The following is a 25,487-nucleotide window of genomic DNA, read 5'->3' on the forward strand; positions in this document are numbered from 1 at the left end:
GTGGAATACAGACTGTATTAGTTATACATGGTATACTTTTTATTGAAAAAATGTATCTATGATAATGCACCAGACCACTCCAATCTCTTCTGTGTGTGCTCTCTGTAGCTCAGGCTGTCTATTTCCTACATTGAGAAACTGTCAAGAAAACTAGTTCAATGTTTTTCATAGTGAAATTGTGCTGGTTTTAAAATATAATTGTAACATAGCAACAAAATGTATAACATTGCAAAAAAAAACGCAGAATTAGAATATTGTAATAGAATGTATAAATAACTGACTCCATTTTTAAGTAGAAATTAACTAACAGTTTACATAGAGACACACCCTGCTAGTGATTTGTGGTTAAGCTGATTAATGGAGCAGCCTGATTGTACAGTATAAGCAAAGTCATCTTTTAGTTCTTGTTAAACTAAGTTCAGCAGTTTAAATCATGATAAGAATATAGTTTGTTTAATACATTTAATGCATTAAAACACATCTCCTCCCTTCTTTCACTTGCATATACGAATAAATACTGAATAAAGTTAGAGATCTAATGAACACACTCAAATCTGTTTCCTTGTGTCTCATTTTGATTTCTCACGGATCCGGGGGTCACTGAAATGTATCCTGACTTTACCTGAAGTACACCAGGGTGGCGGTATTACCTGCTTCAAATATAAAAAAGGGGGAGAAGTCGGAGAGACATGTTATTCTAGTCAGAATAGATTTTTTTTTTTGTGAGCACAGATCTGTTGAAGGAAATTGAGACAAAAAGGTGGGGGAAAATGTAACATAGTTTTCTTGATTCTCCTGTGCACTCTGTTTCAAATAGGCAGAGTCATATTCACCATGATGTCCTTATGCATCAACAAATTACAGTATTTACATTTAATAATTGTTTTATATATATATATATATATATATATATATATATATATATATATATATATATACACACACTTGCGGATAAATGTAAGACATGTATAGGTTGCTGAAAGTGGTTGTAGCTGTATAACATATAAGTACCAGTTGTTTCTATGCTACCTGTGATATGAAAAACTCAGTATATTAAAACAACACACCCGCATAAAACAACACAGTGGGGTAGATTTACTAAAACTGGAGAGTTCAAAATCTGGTGCAGCTGTGCATGGTAGACAATTAGCTTCTAGCTTTAGCCTGTTTAGTTAAACCTGGACGTACATTTTTGGTTATGCAGAGCTGCACCAGATTTTGCACTCTTCAGTTTTTGTAAATCAACCCCATTATGGTTTAAATGTATCTGAATATACAGTAAACATGCAATACTTATTTAAACTATCTGAAGGAGCATATCAGCCTAATCTACCTAGGGAAACATGATTGGTAAATATTTTGATATTCAATGAATATAGAGGAATTGAATAGAGGAATATGGTTTAGCAAAGAAATAATGCATTTCATTTAGGGTTCCTAAGTGTCAGTTTCTAGTTTGTCATTGTGTTGTTTTTTTCTTAGCAAAAGTGTTATTCCCTGTAAAAAAAATGAAAACTGAAGTCTAATCAAGTAATGCATAAATTAGCTAGGGATTCTAGCTTATATGGCTGCTCTTAGGTTGAACATCTAGTTCTAGCATTTCTTACTGTATACAGTACATCTCTCATGCATCTCTCTCCAATCACTCTATTTTCTTTATATGCGTAATAGAGGAGGAAATGAGAAGGTACAAATATATAGTCTGATGCTTGTGTACTCTGGGATCACAAATTTGTGTTCAGAGGATAGCATGACCCTTTATTTTACAATATTATCATGCTAATGTTGCCATATGCACTCTTAAAGCTAAATTAATCATTAGACATTAGGGAAACCTTTAAAATATTTTGAAACAGTATAACCTCGAATATGGGATTTTAAAGGCAATGGTTCAATAAAGAAAATATATATATATAAAAAATATTTATTGGTTATTACAAAAAGATCATAAAAACAATAATACTCTACACATTACAAAGGCAATGCGATCTTCAATATTTGATGCAAAGATATACATATGTATGAACATAGAAAAGTGTCACATTTCAACTGCATCAGGTACAGAGAACATAGTACAACATAGTTCTAAGTGATCAGGTTTGACAACCACTGCTGAAAATGCAGAATAAAAAATAAATGCATCAGCTACAAAATATATAGCATTAAACTTGGGCGTGTGGATTCACGCCAATTTGAAAAAACAACAACAGTAACTTACATATCAATATGTTCATTTGGAAAGGACAGCTCCTCCATCCTGGGCATTCCACCGAGATCAGCATAGGCCTTCCATCGCATAGAGGAGCCCAAGAGTAATAAACTCAACAAGCACGCCAAACCGAGGAAAATCCAACATATACAACCCAACCCAAATAAGGGGGAGGGAAGGAAAAACCTACAGAAAAAAGGGATAATGAATGGCTTGAATCAAAAGTCAAGTCAAACAGCCAATGCCATCCAGCATGGGGTTGTGTCTTACGTAACCCACAAGACCCCTGGGAGAAAGAACCCCATACCCCCTATGGGAGCCTCTACCAACCCCCTGGGGAGGGGACAAACCCTAAAGTAGCCCTACACCACTAAACCCATTTATGAAACTCCTTCTAATATACCAGCCCCATATTAAAAGGAATTCACTATTGAAATACCTTTATAGGGCCGCAAGGCTAGTCTGAAAGGTTTTAGAGTTTATTTAAAGTCTATGTCCAGTCAATTTTTCTTTATGTTCTGTAAAACATGAGAAAGTATTAGCACCAACATCTATCCTTTTTACTGCAATCCACAACTCTAATAGACTTATTTCCCTTCTGTGTCCCTCACTTATTATTACAATAACTAGTTTCTCCAGTCAGGAAGTGTTGCAAAATCTGCAGAAGGACACAGACAGGTAAAAAAATCTGTCAAGGTTTCTAGCCATCTCTGCTAAAAAAAAAGAACCACTCCAATGGCTGTGTTTGTCCTTAAATGAAAAATGTCCTGCACACACCTGGCCTTTCAACCCAAGATAGTGGCAATCCACAGCCTGTGCTTCAGCTCAGTGGCAAGTCCAGAGGGACCTAGCTAAAGACTTGGCTTCTAGTCCACAGGAATTCCCCACACAGCCTGGATCTTCTACTATCTCCCAAATCTTCTTTGTGCCAATGCTCCAGACTCAGACCATGACCTGTTGGAGACTGATGGACCATAAAATGACTCTCAAAAACGTGCATTCTGCTGTTCAGAGACGTACCCAGGGCTGTCTTTAGTGCAGGGCAAATGGGGCACGTGGCCTGGGCCCAATCTTTGTAGGGGGGCCCGCGCTACCCGTGAATTGGGGTAATCTCATGCAGTGTGTCTGCAGTCTGGTAATCTCATGCAGTCTGTTTGGAGTCTGTGGTAATCTCATGCAATATGTCTACAGTCTCTGGTAATCTTGTGCAGGATGTCCACAGTATCTGGTAATCTTGTGCAGTATGTCCGCAGTCTGGTAATCTTGTGCAGTATGTCCGTAGTCTCTGGTAATCTTGTGCAGTATGTCTGTAGTCTGGTAATCACATGCAGTATGTCTGCACTCTCTGATCCTCTCCTGTAGTATGTGTATTAATGTGCCTCTTTACTTTCTCAATTATTTGGGATTGCTCCACTGCTTAGTGAGTGGCAATGATGTGCATTAACCTATAGCAACCAATCAGTGAGCGCTAATAATGTGCAGTAACCTCTAGCAGCCAATTGGCAAGCAGAAATTATGTGTTAACCTCTAGCAACCAGCCAGTGAGCGGTAAGGATAGGCTGTAACCTCTGGCAAACAATTGCAATCGCTGCATGATCTGCTGCAGTAAACTGATTTTGAGTTTATCTGCTATTTTTTGTATGTCTCAGAATGGAGGGGGCCCAAGAAAATGTTTGCCCAGGGCCCCCCTTCCGCCGCTCTCCCATGCCCTCCGCTGCTTAACGGAGCCATCAGCAGCGGCGGAGGTGATCGGGACCTGTCAGTGGCTGTGTATGGAGACGAGTGAGGGGAGGATGGCCCCCACCCATTTCCATATCACTGCAGGTCACTTCCGCCCATACGTCTTAAAGGGATATTTTTTGCTGTCATTTTCTCAAATTACATTTTTTTTCATTTTTCATTTTCATTTAAAGGGGTTGTAAAGGTTATTTTTTTATTTTCTAATTTAGGTTCCTTTAAGCTAGTGCATTGTTGGTTCACTTAGATTTCCCTTCTAAATGTTTTTTTTCTTTGTTTTGTTTGTCTGAATTTCTCACTTCTTGTTCCTCCTCAGTAAGGTGTTCAGTAAGCTGTTCTAAATGACTTTCCACCGCTTGAATGATGGTCAAAAGCTTACTGAGGAGAAACAGGAAGTGAGAAATTCAAACAAAGAAAAAAAAACATTTAGAAGGGAAATCGAAGGAAAATGTATGTGAACCAACAATGCACTAGCTTAAAGGAACCTATTTAGAAAATAAAAGACGAACCTTTACAACTCCTTTAAGTCCAAATATAAGATCTGAGGTCTTTTTGACCCCAGATCTCATATTTAAGAGGACCTGTCATGATTTTTTTCTATTACAAGGGATGTTTACATCAAAAAATTAAGTAAAATAAATAAGATTTTTTTTTAGACCTCCTCTGTAATTTAAAACATGCAACCTGTAGAATTTTTTAAACGTTGCCTATGGAGATTTTTAAGGGTGACATGTTGGGTATCCATTTACTCGACTTAACATTATCTTTCACAATATAAAAAAAATTGGGCTAACTTTACTGTTGTCTTATTTTTTTATTCAAAAAAGCGAATTTCTCCCCCAAAAAAAGTGCACTTGTAAGACCGTTATGCAAATACTGTGTGACAAAAAGTATTTCAATGACCGCCATTTTATTCTCCAGGGTGTTAGAAAAAAATGTATAATGTTTGGGGGTTCTAATTAATTTTCTAGCAAAAAAAGAGTCTAAAAAACAGGCTCGGTCCTTAAGTGGCTAAAGACGGCCCTGGATGTACCTCCTCTCCTTGCAGTCTCACAAACCAGGTCTAAGGCTTAAATGAAGCTATCCACCATAATCTCCAAATAATAAGGAAGTGGAAATCTGCCCTAGAGGGTTGTGTTATAAAGTATGTCACTGGACCTTTAAGATCTAATGTTAAACTGTCCCTGCAACAAATGCTAATTCTTTAGTCTGGAGAACAGACTCAGATGTAACAACTAAGATGCCAGGGCAGTGGGATTTCCAGAGTGAGAGGAGGGAAAAAATCACACAGAGTTTATTGGCTGCTCGATGTCTGTAATGACTACAAGATCATGTTATATCCAAGATTTCTATCTAGAAGTAGGGATGAGCTGAACACCGCCCGGTTCAGTTCGCAGCAGAACATGCAAACAGGCAAAAAATGTATTTGAACACGCGAACATCGTTAAAGTCTATGTGACACGAACATGAAAAATCAAAAGTGCTAATTTTAAAGGTTAATATGCAAGTTATTGTCTTAAAAAGTGTTTGGGGACCCGGGCCATTTTTTTCAGGAGCAGTGATTTTAATAATGCTTAAAGTGAAACAATAAAAGTGAAATATTCCTTAAAATTTCGTAGATTGGAACATAAAGCTCATCCCTATCTAGAAGTACAAAATTAATGGGCCAAATTCCAAAAAGCATAAATTACAGTATTCTATACTATACCCTGCACATCTGAGGGTCAATGCTCATATCAAGAAGCATTTTTGAAGCCCCTATAGTGGCTTCAAATCGGCTGGATAGGCAAGGGAGTAATTCTGTAATTCTTGACTGAGGCTGCTAATTTCCCACTGATATTTCTCTTTCTGACACTTCTTGATAATCATTCCTTTTGAATCCCTCTTTTGGGCCTTCTCTGATTCACTAACCTGTTGCTCCCCTTGCCTCAATTAGACAAGAGACTGCTTTACTTATACATTCTCCTTGTCAATCTACTAATTCCTCTTTCACATTTGAGAAATTTACGACCAGTACCGGGACAGGGTTGTCTAGGGCAAGGAGTCAGCCCCAATTTTTTGCTCACTTGCCCCGCTTCCCCTCCTGTCCACCCCTTATCCCAGCCCTGTTGAATAATAGGCTTCCCTAATGGAAAGTCCCTAAGCATGAATGGCTTCCCTATTGAGATATTTAATTGATATAAATCCATATTGCTTTCTCTACTTTTTAGGACATTCAATTCAGCCGTAAAGTCACATTTTCTGCCTACATTTATGTAGTAAGCCATAGTCATGGCCTTTGCAAATTCTTGCAAAGGTGTTCACTATGAGGTTGGTCTAATTTGTGCACACTATAATCCATCCCCACCAAACTGGATTTTTGGCAAATAAATCCATTATACTTAACATATGAAAGGTGTATTTGACCCAAGTCCCAATAGACCATCCAGGGAAAAAAGCTCTGCTTTCTCTAGATATAAGAAAGACATTTGACAGCATCGACTGGGATTACTTATAGGCTAGCCTTGCAAAATAGGGCTTTGGGTCTACTTTTACCAGCTGGTTAAAGCATGTATATGCCAGGTTATGTGCTAGGATGCAGGAAAATAGTTCCTTGTCTCCTAATTTTCATATGAATGGGGCACAAGGCAGAGGTTTCCTTTCTAACCACTCTTCTTTGCAGTAGCCATTGAACCCTAGCAGTTACTTTAAAACAGGACCCTGAGATATCTGGATTCTGGAATGGGTATGAGGAAGATGTGGTATCATACAATATAAACCAATGGTTTAATATCTCTTGTAATTATAACATAAAATGTATGCCATTTCCCTCTATGACATAGTCAGAAATGGGAATTTTCCAACAGTATATAGAGAAAACTGGTGCTCAAGTTCAATGGCTAATATTAAATGCTCTCTATTAATGTTTGCATAGTACAGTTATAAAAAGCCAATATGTTTCGGCCACTCTTTGCCTTTTTATGACTCACACAAACTTTAATAAAGAGCTTTTGATTATAGTTGTTGCATCGGAGCTCCAGCTTTCTCTATATACTGTTTTAAGATTGGAGGTTACCAGAGACCTTCCTAGCTGGAAGCCCATGCCTGCAAGCTGTGGATGATTAAGGAGGTAGCAGCTCTTTAGAAATAGGAGTCTGACTTGGGTAATCTCACCGATGAAGTCTAATGCCCTGTACACATGATCGGTTCATCCAATGAAAATGGTCTGACGGATTTTTTCATCAGATATCCGATGAAGCTTACTTTCATCAGTCTTGCCTACACACAATCAGTTAAAAAAACGATCGTGTCAGAACGCGGTGACGTAAAACACATCGAAGTGCTGAAAAAAATGAAGTTCAATGCTTCCGAGCATGCGTCGACTTGATTCTGAGCATGCGTTGATTTTTAACCGATGGATTTCCCCACAGAAGATTGTTTTTTTCTATGGGTTTTTTAACCATCAGATAATTTTTTGAAACAGGTTCTAAGTTTTTTCACCGATGGGAAAAAAACTGTTGGGGCCCACACACGTTCCGTTCGTCTGATGAAAACGGTCCATCAGACCGTTTTCATCAGACGAACCGATCGTGTGTACGTGGCATAAGAGGAAGTGTCTAACGTCTAACTATATATATATATATATATATATATATATATATATATATATATATATACACACACACAGTATCTCACAAAAGTGAGTACACCCCTCTCACATTTTTGTAAATATTTTAATATATCTTTTCATGTGACAACACTGAAGAAATTACACTTTTCTACAATGTAACATAGTGAGTGTACAGCTTGTATAACAGTGTAAATTCGACGCATGCGAGGGATGGCGGCCGCTCGGACATGTACGGGTCGAAGTCATTTGACGCATGCGAGGGATGGCGGCCGCTCGGACATGTACGGTAGGTCTGTACAGACGACCGGACATGTCCGACGGGCAGGAAAAAGGCCCGGCGGGCAAATGTACGCTGGAATCCTGTCCGCTCGGGCCTACACACGACCGAACATGTCTGCTGAAACTGGTCCGTGGACCAGTTTCAGCAGACATGTTCGGTCGTGTGTACGGGGCCTAAAACGACGACTAACTTTGCGACGGTAAACTAGACTAGCGGCGACGTAGCGAACGCGAAAATCCGTCGGGGATCTGCCGTAACTGCTAATTTGCATACCCGACGCTGGTTTACGACGCAAACTCCACCCAGCGGCGGCCCCGGTATTGCATCCTAAGATCCGACAGTGTAAAACAATTACACCTGTTGGATCTTCTGGCTATCTATGCGTAACTGATTCTATGAATCAGCCGCATAGATAGAAACAGGGATACGCCGTCGTATCTCTTTTGTGAATCTGGCCCCATAAGCCTTCAATGACAGACCTTAATTTGGATTTTCGGACGAAAAACAAAATAAATAAAAACGAATTTCGGGAGTAACTAAATACATTTATTTTTCGGACGAAAACAAAATTTCAGTGTGCGCAGGTCTACATTTTAGTAAACTCCAGGTAAAGGTGGATTATTGTGTCACAGCTGTAATTATATGACATTTTTTGCTTCATTTGTCTCCTGACCGCCCTCAGCACATTTTTTCTGCACCACCTCCTTATATTTCCACACGAGCTCCGGCACCACCCCCTTCCTAAAGAGCTCTTCGGGTGTCAACTGATCCAAATCGGATCGGATCAAGTCCTCCAGGAAGGCCTTCCTCCTCTCCTCCGCCTTCTGTCGCAGCACAACCTCCACTTCCTCCAGGACGAGGTCCTCGTTCCGCTTCTGGAAGTAGTAGGAGAAGTAATTCCGCGCCCACGTGGACTGCTGGACGCCGTAATCCAAAATCAAAAGTACGGCCAGGCCCGCCAGACCCACAATCTGGATGAAGAAACCAAAAAAAAAGAAGGAATATTAAGAAAATAAATGATTGCAGAAAATGTGGTAACTAGACGTGCGCGGTTCGCTTGGTTCCGAATAAAAATTCAGGCAAATTAGCCACTTGCCGCCCGCCAATGACATATTGACGGCGGCAAAGTGGTTGTAGAATCCTGACTGGACGTCGTATGACGTCCTCAGGATTCTGAGCCGCTGCGCGCCCCCGGGGGGGCGCGTCGCGGCGATCGTTGTTGCAGGGTGTCAGTCTGACACCCCGCAACACCGATCAAGGTAAAGAGACTCTCACGGAGACTCTTTACCACGTGATCAGCCGTGTCCAATCACGGCTGATCACGATGTAAACAGGAAAAGCCGGTAATCGGCTCTTCCTCACTTGCGTCTGTCAGATGTTCAAATTTCAAAGAGAATGAATTTGAATACATAAGAAAATAATAGAAAAGAAAATAATAGAAGAAAAAAAAAGAATAGAATAGACTATAATATGATAGAAAATGGAGAGGAACTACAGCCCCCTCAGGACAGTCACCCCCACCACAGACCCCTCAGGACAGTCACCCCCACCACAGACCCCTCAGGACAGTCACCCCCACCACAGACCCCTCAGGACAGTCACCCCCACCACAGACCCCTCAGGACAGTCACCCCCACCACAGACCCCTCAGGACAGTCACCCAACTACAGACCTCTCAGGACAGTCACCCCCACCACAGACCCCTCAGGACAGTCAACCCCACTACAGACCCCTCAGGACAGTCACCCCCACCAAAGACCCCTCAGGACAGTCACCCCCACCACAGACCCCCTTTAGGACAGTCACCCAACTACAGACCTCTCAGGACAGTCACCCCCACCACAGACCTCTCAGGACAGTCACCCCCACCACAGACCCCTCAGGACAGTCACCCCCACCACAGACCCCTCAGGACAGTCACCCAACTACAGACCTCTCAGGACAGTCACCCCCACCACAGACCCCTCAGGACAGTCACCCCCACCAAAGACCCCTCAGGACAGTCACCCCCACCACAGACCCCCTTTAGGACAGTCACCCAACTACAGACCTCTCAGGACAGTCACCCAACTACAGACCTCTCAGGACAGTCACCCCCACCACAGACCACTCAGGACAGTAACCCCCACCACAGTCCCCTCAGGACAGTCATCCCCACCACAGACCCCTCAGGACAGTCACCCTCACCACAGACCCCTCAGGACAGTCACCCCCACCACAGACCCCTCAGGACAGTCACCCCCACCACAGACCCCTCAGGACAGTCACCCCCACCACAGACCCCCTTTAGGACAGTCACCCAACTACAGACCCCTCAGGACAGTCACCCCCACCACAGACCCCTCAGGACAGTCACCCCCACCCCAGACCCCTCAGGACAGTCACCCTCACTACAGACCCCTCAGGACAGTCACCCAACTACAGACCCCGCAGGACAGTCACCCCCACCACAGACCCATCAGGACAGTCACTCCCATCACAGACCCCTCAGGACAGTCACCCCCACCACAGACCCCCTTTAGGACAGTCACCCAACTACAGACCTCTCAGGACAGTCACTCCCACCACAGACCCCTCAGGACAGTCACCCCCACTACAGACCCCTCACAACAGTCACCCCCACCACAGACCCCTCAGGACAGTCACCCAACTACAGATTCTGCAGGACAGTCACCCCCACCACAGACCCCTCAGGACAGTCACCCCCACCACAGACCCCTCAGGACAGTCACCCAACTACAGATTCCTCAGGACAGTCACCCCCACCACAGACCCCTCAGGACAATCACCCCCACCACAGACCCCTCAGGACAGTCACCCCCACTACAGATGCCTCAGGACAGTCACCCCCACCACAGACCCCTCAGGACAGTCACCCCCACCACAGACCCCTCAGGACAGTCACCCCCACCACAGACCCCTCAGGACAGTCACCCCCACCACAGACCCCTCAGGACAGTCACCCACACCACAGACCCCTCAGGACAGTCACCCAACTACAGACCCCTCAGGACAGTCACCCCCACCACAGACCCCCTTTAGGACAGTCACCCAACTACAGACCTCTCAGGACAGTCACTCCCACCACAGACCCCTAAGGACAGTCACCCCACTACAGACCCCTCACAACAGTCACCCCCACCACAGACCCCTCAGGACAGTCACCCCCACCACAGACCCCTCAGGACAGTCACCCAACTACAGATTCCTCAGAACAGTCACCCCCACCACAGACCCCTCAGGACAATCACCCCCACCACAGACCCCTCAGGACAGTCACCCCCACCACAGACCCCTCAGGACAGTCACTCCCACCACAGACCCCTCAGGACAGTCACCCCCACCACAGACCCCTCAGGACAGTCACCCCCACCACAGACCCCTCAGGACAGTCACCCCCACCACAGACCCCTCAGGACAGTCACCCACACCACAGACCCCTCAGGACAGTCACCCAACTACAGACCTCTCAGGACAGTCACCCCCACCACAGACCCCTCAGGACAGTCACCCCCAATACAGACCCCTCAGGACAGTCACCCCCACCAAAGACCCCTCAGGACAGTCACCCCCACCACAGACCCCCTTTAGGACAGTCACCCAACTACAGACCTCTCAGGACAGTCACCCCCACCACAGACCTCTCAGGACAGTCACCCTCACAACAGACCCCTCAGGACAGTCACCCCCACCACAGACCCCTCAGGACAGTCACCCAACTACAGACCTCTCAGGACAGTCACTCCCACCACAGACCCCTCAGGACAGTCACCCCCACTACAGACCCCTCAGGACAGTCACCCCCACCAAAGACCCCTCAGGACAGTCACCCCCACCACAGACCCCCTATAGGACAGTCACCCAACTACAGACCTCTCAGGACAGTCACCCCCACCACAGACCACTCAGGACAGTCACCCCCACTACAGACCCCTCAGGACAGTCACCCCCACCAAAGACCCCTCAGGACAGTCACCCCCACCACAGACCCCTCAGGACAGTCACCCCAACCACAGACCCCTCAGGACAGTCACCCTCACCACAGACCCCTCAGGACAGTCACCCCCACCACAGACCCCTCAGGACAGTCACCCCCACCACAGACCCCTCAGGACAGACACCCCCACCACAGACCCCCTTTAGGACAGTCACCCAACTACAGACCTCTCAGGACAGTCACCCTCACCACAGATCCCTCAGGACAATCACCCTCACCACAGACCCCTCACTACAGTCACCCCCACTACAGACCCCTCAGGACAGTCACCCCCACCACAGACCCCTCAGGACAGTCACCCCCACCACAGACCCCTCAGGACAGTCACCCTCACTACAGACCCCTCAGGACAGTCACCCAACCACAGACCCTGCAGGACAGTCAGCCCCACCACAGACCCATCAGGACAGTCACTCCCATCACAGACCCCTCAGGACAGTCACCCCCACCACAGACCCCCTTTAGGACAGTCACCCAACTACAGACCTCTCAGGACAGTCACTCCCACCACAGACCCCTCAGGACAGTCACCCCCACTACAGACCCCTCACAACAGTCACCCCCACCACAGACCCCTCAGGACAGTCACCCAACTACAGATTCCTCAGGACAGTCACCCCCACCACAGACCCCTCAGGACAGTCACCCCCACCACAGACCCCTCAGGACAGTCACCCAACTACAGATTCCTCAGAACAGTCACCCCCACCACAGACCCCTCAGGACAATCACCCCCACCACAGACCCCTCAGGACAGTCACCCCCACCACAGACCCCTCAGGACAGTCACCCCCACCACAGACCCCTCAGGACAGTCACCCCCACCACAGACCCCTCAGGACAGTCACCCCCACCACAGACCCCTCAGGACAGTCACCCTCACTACAGACCCCTCAGGACAGTCACCCAACTACAGACCCCTCAGGACAGTCACCCCCACCACAGACCCCTCAGGACAGTCACCCAACTACAGATTCCTCAGGACAGTCACCCCCACCACAGACCCCCCAGGACAGTCACCCAACTACAGATTCCTCAGGACAGTCACCCCCACCACAGACCCCTCAGGACAATCACCCCCACCACAGACCCCTCAGGACAGTCACCCCCACCACAGACCCCTCAGGACAGTCACTCCCACCACAGACCCCTCAGGACAGTCACCCCCACCACAGACCCCTCAGGACAGTCACCCCCACCACAGACACCTCAGGACAGTCACCCCCACCACAGACCCCTCAGGACAGTCACCCACACCACAGACCCCTCAGGACAATCACCCAACTACAGACCTCTCAGGACAGTCACCCCCACCACAGACCCCTCAGGACAGTCACCCCCACTACAGACCCCTCAGGACAGTCACCCCCACCAAAGACCCCTCAGGACAGTCACCCCCACCACAGACCCCCTTTAGGACAGTCACCCAACTACAGACCTCTCAGGACAGTCACCCCCACCAAAGACCTCTCAGGACAGTCACCCCCACCACAGACCCCTCAGGACAGTCACCCCCACCACAGACCCCTCAGGACAGTCACCCAACTACAGACCTCTCAGGACAGTCACCCCCACCACAGACCCCTCAGGACAGTCACCCCCACTACAGACCCCTCAGGACAGTCACCCCCACCAAAGACCCCTCAGGACAGTTACCCCCACCACAGACCCCCTTTAGGACAGTCACCCAACTACAGACCTCTCAGGACAGTTACCCCCACCACAGACCTCTCAGGACAGTCACCCCCACTACAGACCCCTCAGGACAGTCACCCCCACCAAAGACCCCTCAGGACAGTCACCCCCACCACAGACCCCTCAGGACAGTCACCCCCACCACAGACCCCTCAGGACAGTCACCCTCACCACAGACCCCTCAGGACAGTCACCCCCACCACAGACCCCTCAGGACAGTCACCCCCACCACAGACCCCTCAGGACAGACACCCCCACCACAGACCCCCTTTAGGACAGTCACCCAACTACAGACCTCTCAGGACAGTCACCCTCACCACAGATCCCTCAGGACAATCACCCTCACCACAGACCCCTCACTACAGTCACCCCCACTACAGACCCCTCAGGACAGTCACCCCCACCACAGACCCCTCAGGACAGTCACCCCCACCACAGACCCCTCAGGAGAGTCACCCTCACTACAGACCCCTCAGGACAGTCACCCAACTACAGACCCTGCAGGACAGTCACCCCCACCACAGACCCATCAGGACAGTCACTCCCATCACAGACCCCTCAGGACAGTCACCCCCACCACAGACCCCCTTTAGGACAGTCACCCAACTACAGACCTCTCAGGACAGTCACTCCCACCACAGACCCCTCAGGACAGTCACCCCCACTACAGACCCCTCACAACAGTCACCCCCACCACAGACCCCTCAGGACAGTCACCCAACTACAGATTCCTCAGGACAGTCACCCCCACCACAGACCCCTCAGGACAGTCACCCAACTACAGACCTCTCAGGACAGTCACCCCCACCACAGACCCCTCAGGACAGTCACCCCCAATACAGACCCCTCAGGACAGTCACCCCCACCAAAGACCCCTCAGGACAGTCACCCCCACCACAGACCCCCTTTAGGACAGTCACCCAACTACAGACCTCTCAGGACAGTCACCCCCACCACAGACCTCTCAGGACAGTCACCCCCACCACAGACCCCTCAGGACAGTCACCCCCACCACAGACCCCTCAGGACAGTCACCCAACTACAGACCTCTCAGGACAGTCACTCCCACCACAGACCCCTCAGGACAGTCACCCCCACTACAGATCCCTCAGGACAGTCACCCCCACCAAAGACCCCTCAGGACAGTCACCCCCACCACAGACCCCTTTTAGGACAGTCACCCAACTACAGACCTCTCAGGACAGTCACCCCCACCACAGACCACTCAGGACAGTCACCCCCACTACAGACCCCTCAGGACAGTCACCCCCACCAAAGACCCCTCAGGACAGTCACCCCCACCACAGACCCCTCAGGACAGTCACCCCAACCACAGACCCCTCAGGACAGTCACTCCCACCACAGACCCCTCAGGACAGTCACCCCCACTACAGACCCCTCACAACAGTCACCCCCACCACAGACCCCTCAGGACAGTCACCCAACTACAGATTCCTCAGGACAGTCACCCCCACCACAGACCCCTCAGGACAGTCACCCAACTACAGACCTCTCAGGACAGTCACCCCCACCAAAGACCCCTCAGGACAGTCACCCCCACCACAGACCCCTTTTAGGACAGTCACCCAACTACAGACCTCTCAGGACAGTCACCCCCACCACAGACCACTCAGGACAGTCACCCCCACTACAGACCCCTCAGGACAGTCACCCCCACCAAAGACCCCTCAGGACAGTCACCCCCACCACAGACCCCTCAGGACAGTCACCCCAACCACAGACCCCTCAGGACAGTCACTCCCACCACAGACCCCTCAGGACAGTCACCCCCACTACAGACCCCTCACAACAGTCACCCCCACCACAGACCCCTCAGGACAGTCACCCAACTACAGATTCCTCAGGACAGTCACCCCCACCACAGACCCCTCAGGACAGTCACCCAACTACAGACCTCTCAGGACAGTCACCCCCACCACAGACCCCTCAGGACAGTCACCCCCAATACAGACCCCCTCAGGACAGTCACCCCCACCAAAGACCCCTCAGGACAGTCACCCCCACCACAGACCCCCTTTAGGACAGTCACCCAACTACAGACCTCTCAGGACAGTCACCCCCACCACAGACCTCTCAGGACAGTCACCCCCACCACAGACCCCTCAGGACAGTCACCCCCACCACAGACCCCTCAGGACAGTCACCCAACTACAGACCTCTCAGGACAGTCACTCCCACCACAGACCCCTCAGGACAGTCACCCCCACTACAGATCCCTCAGGACAGTCACCCCCACCAAAGACCCCTCAGGACAGTCACCCCCACCACAGACCCCTTTTAGGACAGTCACCCAACTACAGACCTCTCAGGACAGTCACCCCCACCACAGACCCCTCAGGACAGTCACCCCCACTACAGACCCCTCAGGACAGTCACCCCCACCAAAGACCCCTCAGGACAGTCACCCCCACCACAGACCCCTCAGGACAGTCACCCCAACCACAGACCCCTCAGGACAGTCACCCTCACCACAGACCCCTCAGGACAGTCACCCCCACCACAGACCCCTCAGGACAGTCACCCCCACCACAGACCCCTCAGGACAGACACCCCCACCACAGACCCCCTTTAGGACAGTCACCCAACTACAGACCTCTCAGGACAGTCACCCTCACCACAGATCCCTCAGGACAATCACCCTCACCACAGACCCCTCACTACAGTCACCCCCACTACAGACCCCTCAGGACAGTCACCCCCACCACAGACCCCTCAGGACAGTCACCCCCACCACAGACCCCTCAGGACAGTCACCCTCACTACAGACCCCTCAGGACAGTCATCCAACTACAGACCCTGCAGGACAGTCACCCCCACCACAGACCCATCAGGACAGTCACTCCCATCACAGACCCCTCAGGACAGTCACCCCCACCACAGACCCCCTTTAGGACAGTCACCCAACTACAGACCTCTCAGGACAGTCACTCCCACCACAGACCCCTCAGGACAGTCACCCCCACTACAGACCCCTCACAACAGTCACCCCCACCACAGACCCCTCAGGACAGTCACCCAACTACAGATTCCTCAGGACAGTCACTCCCACCACAGACCCCTAAGGACAGTCACCCCACTACAGACCCCTCACAACAGTCACCCCCACCACAGACCCCTCAGGACAGTCACCCCCACCACAGACCCCTCAGGACAGTCACCCAACTACAGATTCCTCAGAACAGTCACCCCCACCACAGACCCCTCAGGACAATCACCCCCACCACAGACCCCTCAGGACAGTCACCCCCACCACAGACCCCTCAGGACAGTCACTCCCACCACAGACCCCTCAGGACAGTCACCCCCACCACAGACGCCTCAGGACAATCACCCCCACCACAGACCCCTCAGGACAGTCACCCCCACCACAGACCCCTCAGGACAGTCACCCACACCACAGACCCCTCAGGACAGTCACCCATCTACAGACCTCTCAGGACAGTCACCCCCACCACAGACCCCTCAGGACAGTCACCCCCAATACAGACCCCTCAGGACAGTCACCCCCACCAAAGACACCTCAGGACAGTCACCCCCACCACAGACCCCCTTTAGGACAGTCACCCAACTACAGACCTCTCAGGACAGTCACCCCCACCACAGACCTCTCAGGACAGTCACCCCCACCACAGACCCCTCAGGACAGTCACCCCCACCACAGACCCCTCAGGACAGTCACCCAACTACAGACCTCTCAGGACAGTCACTCCCACCACAGACCCCTCAGGACAGTCATCCCCACTACAGACCCCTCAGGACAGTCACCCCCACCAAAGACCCCTCAGGACAGTCACCCCCACCACAGACCCCCTTTAGGACAGTCACCCAACTACAGACCTCTCAGGACAGTCACCCCCACCACAGACCACTCAGGACAGTCACCCCCACTACAGACCCCTCAGGACAGTCACCCCCACCAAAGACCCCTCAGGACAGTCACCCCCACCACAGACCCCTCAGGACAGTCACCCCAACCACAGACCCCTCAGGACAGTCACCCTCACCACAGACCCCTCAGGACAGTCACCCCCACCACAGACCCCTCAGGACAGTCACCCCCACCACAGACCCCTCAGGACAGACACCCCCACCACAAACCCCCTTTAGGACAGTCACCCAACTACAGACCTCTCAGGACAGTCACCCTCACCACAGATCCCTCAGGACAATCACCCTCACCACAGACCCCTCACTACAGTCACCCCCACTACAGACCCCTCAGGACAGTCACCCCCACCACAGACCCCTCAGGACAGTCACCCCCACCACAGACCCCTCAGGACAGTCACCCTCACTACAGACCCCTCAGGACAGTCACCAACTACAGACCCTGCAGGACAGTCAGCCCCACCACAGACCCATCAGGACAGTCACTCCCATCACAGACCCCTCAGGACAGTCACCCCCACCACAGACCCCCTTTAGGACAGTCACCCAACTACAGACCTCTCAGGACAGTCACTCCCACCACAGACCCCTCAGGACAGTCACCCCCACTACAGACCCCTCACAACAGTCACCCCCACCACAGACCCCTCAGGACAGTCACCCAACTACAGATTCCTCAGGACAGTCACCCCCACCACAGACCCCTCAGGACAGTCACCCCCACCACAGACCCCTCAGGACAGTCACCCAACTACAGATTCCTCAGAACAGTCACCCCCACCACAGACCCCTCAGGACAATCACCCCCACCACAGACCCCTCAGGACAGTCACCCCCACCACAGACCCCTCAGGACAGTCACCCCCACCACAGACCCCTCAGGACAGTCACCCCAACCACAGACCCCTCAGGACAGTCACCCTCACCACAGACCCCTCAGGACAGTCACCCCCACCACAGACCCCTCAGGACAGTCACCCCCACCACAGACCCCTCAGGACAGACACCCCCACCACAGACCCCCTTTAGGACAGTCACCCAACTACAGACCTCTCAGGACAGTCACCCTCACCACAGATCCCTCAGGACAATCACCCTCACCACAGACCCCTCACTACAGTCACCCCCACTACAGACCCCTCAGGACAGTCACCCCCACCACAGACCCCTCAGGACAGTCACCCCCACCACAGACCCCTCAGGACAGTCACCCTCACTACAGACCCCTCAGGACAGTCACCCAACTACAGACCCTGCAGGACAGTCACCCCCACCACAGACCCATCAGGACAGTCACTCCCATCACAGACCCCTCAGGACAGTCACCCCCACCACAGACCCCCTTTAGGACAGTCACCCAACTACAGACCTCTCAGGACAGTCACTCCCACCACAGACCCCTCAGGACAGTCACCCCCACTACAGACCCCTCACAACAGTCACCCCCACCACAGACCCCTCAGGACAGTCACCCAACTACAGATTCCTCAGGACAGTCACCCCCACCACAGACCCCTCAGGACAGTCACCCCCACCACAGACCCCTCAGGACAGTCACCCAACTACAGATTCCTCAGAACAGTCACCCCCACCACAGACCCCTCAGGACAATCACCCCCACCACAGACCCCTCAGGACAGTCACCCCCACCACAGACCCCTCAGGACAGTCACCCCCACCACAGACCCCTCAGGACAGTCACCCCCACCACAGACCCCCTCAGGACAGTCACCCCCACCACAGACCCCTCAGGACAGTCACCCTCACTACAGACCCCTCAGGACAGTCACCCAACTACAGACCCCTCAGGACAGTCACCCCCACCACAGACCCCTCAGGACAGTCACCCAACTACAGATTCCTCAGGACAGTCACCCCCACCACAGACCCCCCAGGACAGTCACCCAACTACAGATTCCTCAGGACAGTCACCCCCACCACAGACCCCTCAGGACAATCACCCCCACCACAGACCCCTCAGGACAGTCACCCCCACCACAGACCCCTCAGGACAGTCACTCCCACCACAGACCCCTCAGGACAGTCACCCCCACCACAGACCCCTCAGGACAGTCACCCCCACCACAGACACCTCAGGACAGTCACCCCCACCACAGACCCCTCAGGACAGTCACCCACACCACAGACCCCTCAGGACAGTCACCCAACTACAGACCTCTCAGGACAGTCACCCCCACCACAGACCCCTCAGGACAGTCACCCCCACTACAGACCCCACAGGACAGTCACCCCCACCAAAGACCCCTCAGGACAGTCACCCCCACCACAGACCCCCTTTAGGACAGTCACCCAACTACAGACCTCTCAGGACAGTCACCCCCACCACAGACCTCTCAGGACAGTCACCCCCACCACAGACCCCTCAGGACAGTCACCCCCACCACAGACCCCTCAGGACAGTCACCCAACTACAGATTCCTCAGGACAGACACCCCCACCACAGACCCCTCAGGACAATCACCCCCACCACAGACCCCTCAGGACAGTCACCCCCACTACAGATGCCTCAGGACAGTCACCCCCCACCACAGACCCCTCAGGACAGTCACCCCCACCACAGACCCCTCAGGACAGTCACCCCCACCACAGACCCCTCAGGACAGTCACCCCCACCACAGACCCCTCAGGACAGTCACCCTCACTACAGACCCCTCAGGACAGTCACCCAACTACAGACCCCTCAGGACAGTCACCCCCACCACAGACCCCCTTTAGGACAGTCACCCAACTACAGACCTCTCAGGACAGTCACTCCCACCACAGACCCCTAAGGACAGTCACCCCACTACAGACCCCTCACAACAGTCACCCCCACCACAGACCCCTCAGGACAGTCACCCCCACCACAGACCCCTCAGGACAGTCACCCAACTACAGATTCCTCAGAACAGTCACCCCCACCACAGACCCCTCAGGACAATCACCCCCACCACAGACCCCTCAGGACAGTCACCCCCACCACAGACCCCTCAGGACAGTCACTCCCACCACAGACCCCTCAGGACAGTCACCCCCACCACAGACGCCTCAGGACAGTCACCCCCACCACAGACCCCTCAGGACAGTCACCCCCACCACAGACCCCTCAGGACAGTCACCCACACCACAGACCCCTCAGGACAGTCACCCAACTACAGACCTCTCAGGACAGTCACCCCCACCACAGACCCCTCAGGACAGTCACCCCCAATACAGACCCCTCAGGACAGTCACCCCCACCAAAGACCCCTCAGGACAGTCACCCCCACCACAGACCCCCTTTAGGACAGTCACCCAACTACAGACCTCTCAGGACAGTCACCCCCACCACAGACCTCTCAGGACAGTCACCCCCACCACAGACCCCTCAGGACAGTCACCCCCACCACAGACCCCTCAGGACAGTCACCCAACTACAGACCTCTCAGGACAGTCACTCCCACCACAGACCCCTCAGGACAGTCACCCCCACTACAGACCCCTCAGGACAGTCACCCCCACCAAAGACCCCTCAGGACAGTCACCCCCACCACAGACCCCCTTTAGGACAGTCACCCAACTACAGACCTCTCAGGACAGTCACCCCCACCACAGACCACTCAGGACAGTCACCCCCACTACAGACCCCTCAGGACAGTCACCCCCACCAAAGACCCCTCAGGACAGTCACCCCCACCACAGACCCCTCAGGACAGTCACCCCAACCACAGACCCCTCAGGACAGTCACCCTCACCACAGTCCCCTCAGGACAGTCACCCCCACCACAGACCCCTCAGGACAGTCACCCCCACCACAGACCCCTCAGGACAGACACCCCCACCACAGACCCCCTTTAGGACAGTCACCCAACTACAGACCTCTCAGGACAGTCACCCTCACCACAGATCCCTCAGGACAATCACCCTCACCACAGACCCCTCACTACAGTCACCCCCACTACAGACCCCTCAGGACAGTCACCCCCACCACAGACCCCTCAGGACAGTCACCCCCACCACAGACCCCTCAGGACAGTCACCCTCACTACAGACCCCTCAGGACAGTCACCAACTACAGACCCTGCAGGACAGTCAGCCCCACCACAGACCCATCAGGACAGTCACTCCCATCACAGACCCCTCAGGACAGTCACCCCCACCACAGACCCCCTTTAGGACAGTCACCCAACTACAGACCTCTCAGGACAGTCACCCCCACCACAGACCCCTCAGGACAGTCACCCCCACTACAGACCCCTCACAACAGTCACCCCCACCACAGACCCCTCAGGACAGTCACCCAACTACAGATTCCTCAGGACAGTCACCCCCACCACAGACCCCTCAGGACAGTCACCCCCACCACAGACCCCTCAGGACAGTCACCCAACTACAGATTCCTCAGAACAGTCACCCCCACCACAGACCCCTCAGGACAATCACCCCCACCACAGACCCCTCAGGACAGTCACCCCCACCACAGACCCCTCAGGACAGTCACCCCCACCACAGACCCCTCAGGACAGTCACCCCCACCACAGACCCCTCAGGACAGTCACCCTCACTACAGACCCCTCAGGACAGTCACCCAACTACAGACCCCTCAGGACAGTCACCCCCACCACAGACCCCTCAGGACAGTCACCCAACTACAGATTCCTCAGGACAGTCACCCCCACCACAGACCCCCCAGGACAGTCACCCAACTACAGATTCCTCAGGACAGTCACCCCCACCACAGACCCCTCAGGACAATCACCCCCACCACAGACCCCTCAGGACAGTCACCCCCACCACAGACCCCTCAGGACAGTCACTCCCACCACAGACCCCTCAGGACAGTCACCCCCACCACAGACCCCTCAGGACAGTCACCCCCACCACAGACCCCTCAGGACAGTCACCCTCACTACAGACCCCTCAGGACAGTCACCCAACTACAGACCCCTCAGGACAGTCACCCCCACCACAGACCCCTCAGGACAGTCACCCAACTACAGATTCCTTGAGAACAGTCACCCCCACCACAGACCCCTCAGGACAATCACCCCCACCACAGACCCCTCAGGACAGTCACCCCCACCACAGACCCCTCAGGACAGTCACCCCCACCACAGACCCCTCAGGACAGTCACCCCCACCACAGACCCCTCAGGACAGTCACCCCCACCACAGACCCCTCAGGACAGTCACCCTCACTACAGACCCCTCAGGACAGTCACCCAACTACAGACCCCTCAGGACAGTCACCCCCACCACAGACCCCTCAGGACAGTCACCCAACTACAGATTCCTCAGGACAGTCACCCCCACCACAGACCCCCCAGGACAGTCACCCAACTACAGATTCCTCAGGACAGTCACCCCCACCACAGACCCCTCAGGACAATCACCCCCACCACAGACCCCTCAGGACAGTCACCCCCACCACAGACCCCTCAGGACAGTCACTCCCACCACAGACCCCTCAGGACAGTCACCCCCACCACAGACCCCTCAGGACAGTCACCCCCACCACAGACACCTCAGGACAGTCACCCCCACCACAGACCCCTCAGGACAGTCACCCACACCACAGACCCCTCAGGACAGTCACCCAACTACAGACCTCTCAGGACAGTCACCCCCACCACAGACCCCTCAGGACAGTCACCCCCACTACAGACCCCTCAGGACAGTCACCCCCACCACAGACCCCTCAGGACAGTCACCCCCACCACAGACCCCCTTTAGGACAGTCACCCAACTACAGACCTCTCAGGACAGTCACCCCCACCAAAGACCTCTCAGGACAGTCACCCCCACCACAGACCCCTCAGGACAGTCACCCCCACCACAGACCCCTCAGGACAGTCACCCAACTACAGACCTCTCAGGACAGTCACCCCCACCACAGACCCCTCAGGACAGTCACCCCCACTACAGACCCCTCAGGACAGTCACCCCCACCAAAGACCCCTCAGGACAGTCACCCCCACCACAGACCCCCTTTAGGACAGTCACCCAACTACAGACCTCTCAGGACAGTCACCCCCACCACAGACCTCTCAGGACAGTCACCCCCACTACAGACCCCTCAGGACAGTCACCCCCACCAAAGACCCCTCAGGACAGTCACCCCCACCACAGACCCCTCAGGACAGTCACCCCCACCACAGACCCCTCAGGACAGTCACCCTCACCACAGACCCCTCAGGACAGTCACCCCCACCACAGACCCCTCAGGACAGTCACCCCCACCACAGACCCCTCAGGACAGACACCCCCACCACAGACCCCCTTTAGGACAGTCACCCAACTACAGACCTCTCAGGACAGTCACCCTCACCACAGATCCCTCAGGACAATCACCCTCACCACAGACCCCTCACTACAGTCACCCCCACTACAGACCCCTCAGGACAGTCACCCCCACCACAGACCCCTCAGGACAGTCACCCCCACCACAGACCCCTCAGGAGAGTCACCCTCACTACAGACCCCTCAGGACAGTCACCCAACTACAGACCCTGCAGGACAGTCACCCCCACCACAGACCCATCAGGACAGTCACTCCCATCACAGACCCCTCAGGACAGTCACCCCCACCACAGACCCCCTTTAGGACAGTCACCCAACTACAGACCTCTCAGGACAGTCACTCCCACCACAGACCCCTCAGGACAGTCACCCCCACTACAGACCCCTCACAACAGTCACCCCCACCACAGACCCCTCAGGACAGTCACCTAACTACAGATTCCTCAGGACAGTCACCCCCACCACAGACCCCTCAGGACAGTCACCCAACTACAGACCTCTCAGGACAGTCACCCCCACCACAGACCCCTCAGGACAGTCACCCCCAATACAGACCCCTCAGGACAGTCACCCCCACCAAAGACCCCTCAGGACAGTCACCCCCACCACAGACCCCCTTTAGGACATTCACCCAACTACAGACCTCTCAGGACAGTCACCCCCACCACAGACCTCTCAGGACAGTCACCCCCACCACAGACCCCTCAGGACAGTCACCCCCACCACAGACCCCTCAGGACAGTCACCCAACTACAGACCTCTCAGGACAGTCACTCCCACCACAGACCCCTCAGGACAGTCACCCCCACTACAGATCCCTCAGGACAGTCACCCCCACCAAAGACCCCTCAGGACAGTCACCCCCACCACAGACCCCTTTTAGGACAGTCACCCAAGTACAGACCTCTCAGGACAGTCACCCCCACCACAGACCACTCAGGACAGTCACCCCCACTACAGACCCCTCAGGACAGTCACCCCCACCAAAGACCCCTCAGGACAGTCACCCCCACCACAGACCCCTCAGGACAGTCACCCCAACCACAGACCCCTCAGGACAGTCACCCCCACCACAGACCCCTCAGGACAGTCACCCCCACCACAGACCCCTCAGGACAGTCACCCCCACCACAGACCCCTCAGGACAGACACCCCCACCACAGACCCCCTTTAGGACAGTCACCCAACTACAGACCTCTCAGGACAGTCACCCTCACCACAGATCCCTCAGGACAATCACCCTCACCACAGACCCCTCACTACAGTCACCCCCACTACAGACCCCTCAGGACAGTCACCCCCACCACAGACCCCTCAGGACAGTCACCCCCACCACAGACCCCTCAGGACAGTCACCCTCACTACAGACCCCTCAGGACAGTCACCCAACTACAGACCCTGCAGGACAGTCACCCCCACCACAGACCCATCAGGACAGTCACTCCCATCACAGACCCCTCAGGACAGTCACCCCCACCACAGACCCCCTTTAGGACAGTCACCCAACTACAGACCTCTCAGGACAGTCACTCCCACCACAGACCCCTCAGGACAGTCACCCCCACTACAGACCCCTCACAACAGTCACCCCCACCACAGACCCCTCAGGACAGTCACCCAACTACAGATTCCTCAGGACAGTCACCCCCACCACAGACCCCTCAGGACAGTCACCCCCACCACAGACCCCTCAGGACAGTCACCCAACTACAGATTCCTCAGAACAGTCACCCCCACCACAGACCCCTCAGGACAATCACCCCCACCACAG

The sequence above is a fragment of the Rana temporaria genome, chromosome 5 (genome assembly GCF_905171775.1).
Source record: "Rana temporaria chromosome 5, aRanTem1.1, whole genome shotgun sequence".
In the NCBI taxonomy this organism is placed as follows: Eukaryota; Metazoa; Chordata; class Amphibia; order Anura; family Ranidae; genus Rana; species Rana temporaria.